This window comes from Mandrillus leucophaeus, unplaced genomic scaffold, assembly GCF_000951045.1.
Source record: "Mandrillus leucophaeus isolate KB7577 unplaced genomic scaffold, Mleu.le_1.0 Scaffold412, whole genome shotgun sequence".
Classification (NCBI taxonomy): Eukaryota; Metazoa; Chordata; class Mammalia; order Primates; family Cercopithecidae; genus Mandrillus; species Mandrillus leucophaeus.
The window spans coordinates 1,597,773-1,605,178 of record NW_012104388.1 but is presented as its reverse complement, the minus strand read 5'-3'; positions in this window follow the sequence as shown (position 1 = coordinate 1,605,178).

Sequence of the window (7,406 nt, the reverse complement as noted above, 5' to 3'; positions counted from 1 at the left end):
TGAGGCAGTGAGGACTTCTGGGCTACAGCTGCAGGATGCTGAAGCACTACCTCCTGAGTGTGCAGTGGCTCAGGGCAAGGCAGCAAAGCTATTTGGCAGAAGATGTAACATAAATGGAGATAAAGCATTGGCGAACTGGCACAGTGGTGTCAGCAAAGCATCAGTCTTACCCTGGGCCAGAGTAAGACCTTTCTAGCCTGCCCCAGTGTCACCCTGATCCAAGGGCCCTCAGGTGCTGCCAGGCTCGGCTCTAGGTGTCTGATTCTCATGGGATTTATTTCTGTTTCCACACACATCTACCTCCTGGGGTCAGTGCTCAGGCATGCTAAATCAAGGCTGATTCTAGTTTTCACCACTTGAGGGTTTAGAGCCATCATCCTTCTAGTCCTCATTGGTGACTAACTCCCTTAAAAAAAAAAAAATTTAAAAACCGTAGGAGCTTTCCTGATACCTTTCTTGAAGAACAACTGAAGCTACTTATTTGACCCCCTACCCAATAAGGATGTGGGTGGCTCAACAATTCCAAGATGATTTTTTTTTTATCATAGCCTACACTGATATAGTCTTACTAAAATGTAACCACTGTCAGGCATCCTATGGAAAGAAACACTACTACATGTGCATTACATTGTATTTTATTTTATTTATGTATATATTTTTGAGGTAGAGTCTCACTCTGTTGCCCAGGCTGGAGTGCAGTGGCGTGATCTCAGCTCACTGCAACCTCTGCCTCCCGGGTCCAAGCAATTCTCCTGCCTCAGCCTCCTGAGTAGCTAGGATTACAGGCGTGTGGTACCACGCCTGGCTAATTTTTTGTATTTTTAGTGGAGATGGGTTCACTGTGTTAGCCAGGATGGTCTTGATCTCCTGACTTCATGATCTGCCCACCTTGGCCTCCCAAAAGTGCTGGGATTATAGGTGTGAGCCACTGCACCCATCCTATATTTTATTTTTTATTTATTTATGTAGAGATGGAGTCTCGCTCTGTAGCCCAGGCTGGAGTGCAGTGGCACAATCTCGGCTCACTGCAACCTCCACCTCCCAGGTTCAAGTGATTCTCCTGCCTCAGCCTCCAAAGTAGCTGAGACTATAGGCACCCGCCACCATGCCTAGCTAATATTTGTATTTCTAGTAGAGACGGGGTTTCACCATGTTGGCAAGGCAGGTCTCAAACTCCTGACCTCAAGTGATCCACCCACCTCGGCCTCCCAAAGTGCTGGGATTGCAGGTGTGAGCCACTGCGCCGGGCCTACACTGTATTTTAATGTCTTTTTTCCAAAATCCTTACTAGGCCTTAAGCTTCTAGATGGTAAGGTTATGCCTTTTATCTTTATATTCCTAGCACCCGGTAGATTATATAAGAAGGTAATAGGAATAGTTAGTAAAGTAGTAGTAAAACTTTATGGAATGCTATTCTGATCCAGTGAGAGCACTAAGTGTGTTACATGAATTATTTCTGTCATCATTTTTGCAAATGAGAAATTTGAGACTTAGGTCAAGGAACTTTCCCCAAATTACACAGCTAGTAAGTAGCAGAATTATGCCTCATATCTGTTTGTTGAATTCACCTATGCTTCACTTACTGAAAATCTACTTTATGAAAATTTAAACATATAAGACAAGCCAATTAATTAATGGTGAACATTTTCGTTAACTGTTAGGGAACGCTGTTTCTCCACTCTAGGGTTCTATGAAAAGGACTATTTCCTGCCAGGTGTGGTGGCTCATGCCTGTAATCCCAGCACTTTGGGAGGCTGAGGCGGGCAGATCACGAGGTCAGGAGTTTGAGACCGGCCTAGACAATATGGTGAAACCGCGTGTCTACTAAAAATGCAAAAGTTAGCCAGGCATAGTGGTGTGTGCCTATAGTCCCAGCTACTTGGGAGGCGGAGGCAGAAGAATCACTTGAACCCGGGAGATGGAAGTTGCAGTGAGCCAAGACCACGCCACTGCACTCTTGCCTGGGTGACAGAGAGAAGCTCTGTCTCAGGAAAAAAAAAAAGAAAAGGACTATTTCCTGGCCTCTCTCAGTGCCTTCATCATTCCCCTCTTATGTAGAGTCCATCTAAGCAGTGTAACTGAGCATATTGGGCTCAGCTCCATTGCCTTCTTCCTCTGGGGAGACGGACACCTAAAGGAAAAGCATTATCTGCTGTTCTCTGCGGGGCTTGCCCCCAGCCCAGTGCTGCATGTAACTGGGTGGGAACAGCTCTTGATTCTGGACTTCAGTATTAGCCCAGCCCACCTGGCCACCAGACTTAAAATTATTCCTTCCAACCCGGCCTCCTGTCTGTGTCACTCTCTGTTTTCATCCTCAATGTTTCAGAAATAGGGAGAAGTGAGCTATTTCCTTAACTCTTTTGGAGAACCCTCCTTCCCCATAATCAGCAAAGGTCAGATTAAAGTTTTTTGCCTTAAATAGTCCACAGAGCAAAGGTTGGTTAGAGAAGCCAGGGCAGGGAGATATAAGGAAAGAGGAAAAGCAGAAACCAGAAACTTCACGCTAAGAGTCAACTGAAGATCATTCAAATTTAAAGCACTCAGGCTAGGCATGGTGGCTCACACCTATGATCCCAGCACTTTGGGAGGCTGAGGCAGGTGTATCACCTGAGGTCAGGAGTTCGAGACCAGCCTGACCAATATGGTGAAACCCTATCTCTACTAAACATACAAAAATTAGCCGGGTGTGGTGGCATGCGCCTGTGGTCCCCACTACTTGGGAGGCTGAGGCAAGAGATGGCTTGAACCCGGGAGGTGAAGGTTGCAGTGAGTTGAGATCATACCACTGCATTCCAGCCTGGGCAACAGAGCAAGACTCTGTCTCAAAAAAAAAAAAAAAAAATTAAAGCACTCAGCAAATGTAAGTGAATGACGAATAGCAGTTTGCAACTTGCTTGACCTTCTCAACTCTTTAAAGCACATGAAACAAAGCACACTGCTACCCATCAGCTTGCTAAACCCCTTTAAATGATGGGGACCATTGTGTGGGAACTCTGCTGGTGCAGGGGAAAGGGAGGGCAACCCTTTCCCTACATTCTTGAGTTTTCCTAGGTTTCCACAAGCAGGCTGAAAATTCCAAAAAGAATGCTAAGTACATGCTCCAGGTTCATTTATCCAACTGTTTACTTGCATCTCCTTCTGGATGTTTCACAGGCATTTCCAACAGAGCAAGGGCAAAACAGGTCTTTTGATCTCCCTCCAAACACCTGTTCCTCCTTCAGGCTTTCCATCTCAGTAAATGGAACCAACACCCACCATGTTAGATTACTTTCATTCCCCCATACCCCACATCCAATCCACCAGCAAATTTTATCTCTAATTCTAAAATCTATCTGAATCTGTTCACCTCTGTCTCCATTGTTACCACCTTGTACAAACCAGGTGTCATTTCTCACCCAGGCCATTAAATGGCATCCTAATTGGTCTTCCTGCCTCTGCCAATCTAGAATCTAACCAGCAGCCAGAATGAGCTTTCAAAATTAAAATAATTTCATTCCACTGCTTAAAAGTAATGACTTCTAAATGGACAGAGAATAAAGTCCAAAGCCCCTATCTCTGAATGAAAGTTTAATGTGAGCTAAGCCGGGTGCGTTGGCTCACACCTGTAATCCCAGCACTTTGGGAGGCTGAGGCAGGTGGATCACCTGAGGTCAGGAGTTCGAAACCAGCTTGGCCAACATGGCAAAACCCCATCTCTACTAAAAATTAAAAAGTCAGCTGGGCATGGTGGCAGGCACCTGTAATCCCGGCTACTCAGGAGGCTGATGCAGGAGAATCGCTTGAATCCGGGAGGCAAAGGTTTCAGTGAGCCAAGATTACACCATTGTACTCCAGCCTGGGTGACAAGAGCGAAACTCTGTCTAAAAAAAAAAAAAAAAGAGAAAAGAAAGTTTAATGTGAGCTACCCCTGCCTCCCTGTGTGACCTCGTCTCTTGGCTTTCTCCACCTCATGTGCCATGCCCAACCAAGAGCTTCTTTCCACCTCAGACTCTTTATACTTCTTCTGCTTTTCTCTTCTGAGAACATTCTTTTTTTAAGATCTTCCGGTCATTTAGGTTAAAGTTCACTTCCTCAAGAGCAGCCTTCCCAGACCACCCATCTAAAATAGACTCTTCCATTCACCCTTGTCACTCTGTCTCATTGTTGGTTCTTTTTAAGTTTGGGAATTTTTGAAAGTTTTTTCGTAGCACTTATCACTGCCTGAAATTATCTTTTTTTTTTCTTTTTGAGACAGAGTCTTGCTCTGTTGCCCAGGCTGGAGTGCAGTGGTACGATCTTGGCTCAATGCAACCTCTTCCTCCTGGGTTCAAGTGATTCTTCTGCCTCAGCCTCCTGAGTAGCTGGGACTACAGGCATATGCCACCACTCCCGGCTAATTTTTGTATTTTTAATAGAGACAGGGTTTTGCCGTGTTGGCCAGGCTGGTCTCAAACTCTTGACCTCAAGTGATCCGCCCATCTTGGCCTCCCAAAGTACTAGGATTAAAGTTGTGAGCCACCACGCCTGGCCATCCTGATTATCTAATTGTTTACTTCTTTTTTTGTTTTGTTTTGTTTTTTCAAGACAGTCTCACTCTGTAGCCCAGGCTGGAGTGCAGGGCCGTGATCTCCACTCACTGCAACCTCCACCTCCCAAGTCCTGGTTCAAGCAGTTCTCCTCCCTCAACCTCCTCGAATAGCTGGGATTACAGGCATGCACCACCATGCCCAGCTAACTTTTATATTTTTAGTAGAGATGGGGTTTCACAGTGTTGGCCAGGATGGTCTTGAACTCCTGGCCCCAAGTGACCCGCCAGCCTCGGCCTCCCAAAGTGCTGGCATTACAGGTGTGAGCCACCATGCCCGGCCTGCTTTTTGTTTTTTGAGACAGGGTGGCGTTCTGTCACCCAGGCTAGAGTGCAATGGTGTGATCTCGGCTTACCGCAACCTCTGCCTGCTGGGTTCAAGCAATTCTCATGCCTCAGCTTCCCAAGTAGCTGGAATTACAGGCATGTGCCACCATGCCCAGTTTTTTTTTTTTTTAGTATTTTTAGTGAAGACAAGATTTCACCATACTGGCCAGGCTGGTTTTGAACTCTTGACCTCAAATGATCCACCCTCCTTGGCCTCCTAAAGTGCTGGGATTGGTCGGGCGCGGTGGCTCAAGCCTGTAATCCCAGCACTTTGGGAGGCCGAGACGGGCGGATCACAAGGTCAGGAGATTGAGACCATCCTGGCTAACACGGTGAAACCCCGTCTCTACTAAAAAATACAAAAATCTAGGCGGGCGAGGTGGCGAGCGCCTGTAGTCCCAGCTACTGGGGAGGCTGAGGCAGGAGAATGGCGTAAACTCGGGAGGCGGAGCTTGCAGTGAGCTGAGATCCGGCCACTGCAGTCCAGCCTAGGCAACAGAGCGAGACTCCGTCTCAAAAAAAAAAAAAAAAAAAGTGCTGGGATTACAGGTGTGAGCCAGCATGCCCGGCCTTTGTTTACTTCTTATATTTATTATCTGTATTGGCAACTAAAACGTAAGTGTCATTGGGATTGGCATCTTGTCTAAAGAGTGCCTGGCAGTAGAAAACACTCATACATGAATGAATAATTAGTTAAATGAAATTCTGACAACAAAAAGACAAAGGCAACTCTAGACACAGACATAGTCTGGCTCAAAAATACAGATTTCTGATCTGTCACAGCTTCATCTTTGAAAGTCAGCCTCATTCCATACCATTCCATACCCACTCCTTCCTCCCAAAAGGCCTGAGCAGTTTCGAAGTGACTTCTGTGCCTTCTTTGCCCTTGGCCTGCCTCTGAGAGACAGTTCATCTGACTTTCTGCTCACTTCCTAGCGACCTTGAGTTCATTTACAGCCAAAGACAATAATGGTTCTGTAACTCACCAAGAATCCTTCAACCCAGGGCACTCCACCTCCCCCAATTATTCAAGTCTGGTTTAGGTCTGACAGCAACTGAGGCTCCACCCTCCATCCCCTCCATCTTCTCCATCCTCCCCCAAGGTTAGGGGAAATCCTCTCTCCATTGTCAAGTCAAAGTGTGAAGTTTGATGAAGCTACTCAGGGCAGAGAGGTGGTTGGAAATTAGGTGGGGGTGATACTCTTTCGTCAGATTAAGGCTTGGATATTACCAAGAAGTAGGATCAAAATTACATCAGCCAGAGAAATATAAATCCATTAGACTAGATGAGGATCTTTAAAATGAGAAAAAGTTGCAGCCATGGAGTAGAAGACCCTCTCATTCCCTCTTCCCAAACTTTGAGAGTAGAACTTCACCGCCATGAAAAGTCTATGGATGCTGAGACCTGTGCACCCCTTCTCCCTGAGGCAGGCCTACAGAATTGGGCATGAAACGGCAAAGGATGGCCTCTGCTTCCACCACCATCAGAAATGTTACATTTTCACCAGTGCACCATAATGTAGCAGTATCTCATTGTGAGGTATCACCTGGAGTTCTTCATCTCATGAGCAAGAAAATTAAGGAGCGTGGATGCAAAGGGTGAAGTTGCAGCGAAAGTTTAATAAGCAAAGGAAGAAAGCTCTCCACAGTGGAGAGCGGACCCGGAAGAGGGTTGCTGTTTTTACAGGTGACTGCAAAGGCTTTTATAAGAAACTGGTGAGGACTGGGCATCTCATTTGCATAAGATATGAATTTCTGGTAGCTCCACTTCATCCTTCTAGTATGAGTGTGGGCCCTTAGCTAAAGTTTTACTCCGTATTGTTTTGTTCCCCTTACTGTGCATGTGTTAGGGGATGGAATTTTCCACTGCATGCATATCTGAGCAAGTCATCTCTGTAGGCTTTTATATCTGTGTGGCTGTTGGAATGTCTTAGGCAAGGCCCCCTGTGCAGATCTCCTTATCTGTGCCTGCAGCTTGATTTTTTCAGGCCGTTCTTTTGTTTGAAAGAATTTAACCAAAGACCCACCCTAACTGATGCCTGAAAGGTTTCTTCCTTTCTCCTCTCGCAGTATCTTCCCTTGTAGACTACATCAATGTTGAAATGTTCTTGCTAAAAAGGATGCAGGGAGAAAGACAAAGTTATAAAGTAGGCATCCACAATTTTTCCATCTTGCCCCACTCCCCAGTCTAAATGAGGGGAAAGAAAAAATTAGTGGGGTCTCCAGCCCTGTCTGAAGCAGGCATCCATTATTCTGCCAGGTCAATTGCTGCAATGGAAAGCATGACCTCAAGTTTTGTCAGATGCACCAAATTTTCAAGAGAAAAGCCAGAGAGCTGAATATTTGTGTGAAATTTCCTAATTTTTAAAAGTTGGCAATTGTATCAAATTAGGATTATACTCCACTAAATATAACATAAAATCGAAAAGAACATGCAGTATAAATGAGAGAGAAATGTTTTCCTTCATTAGAGGCAGTTCAGTGGCTCCACAGAGATCAGGGATCCAGGTTCCTT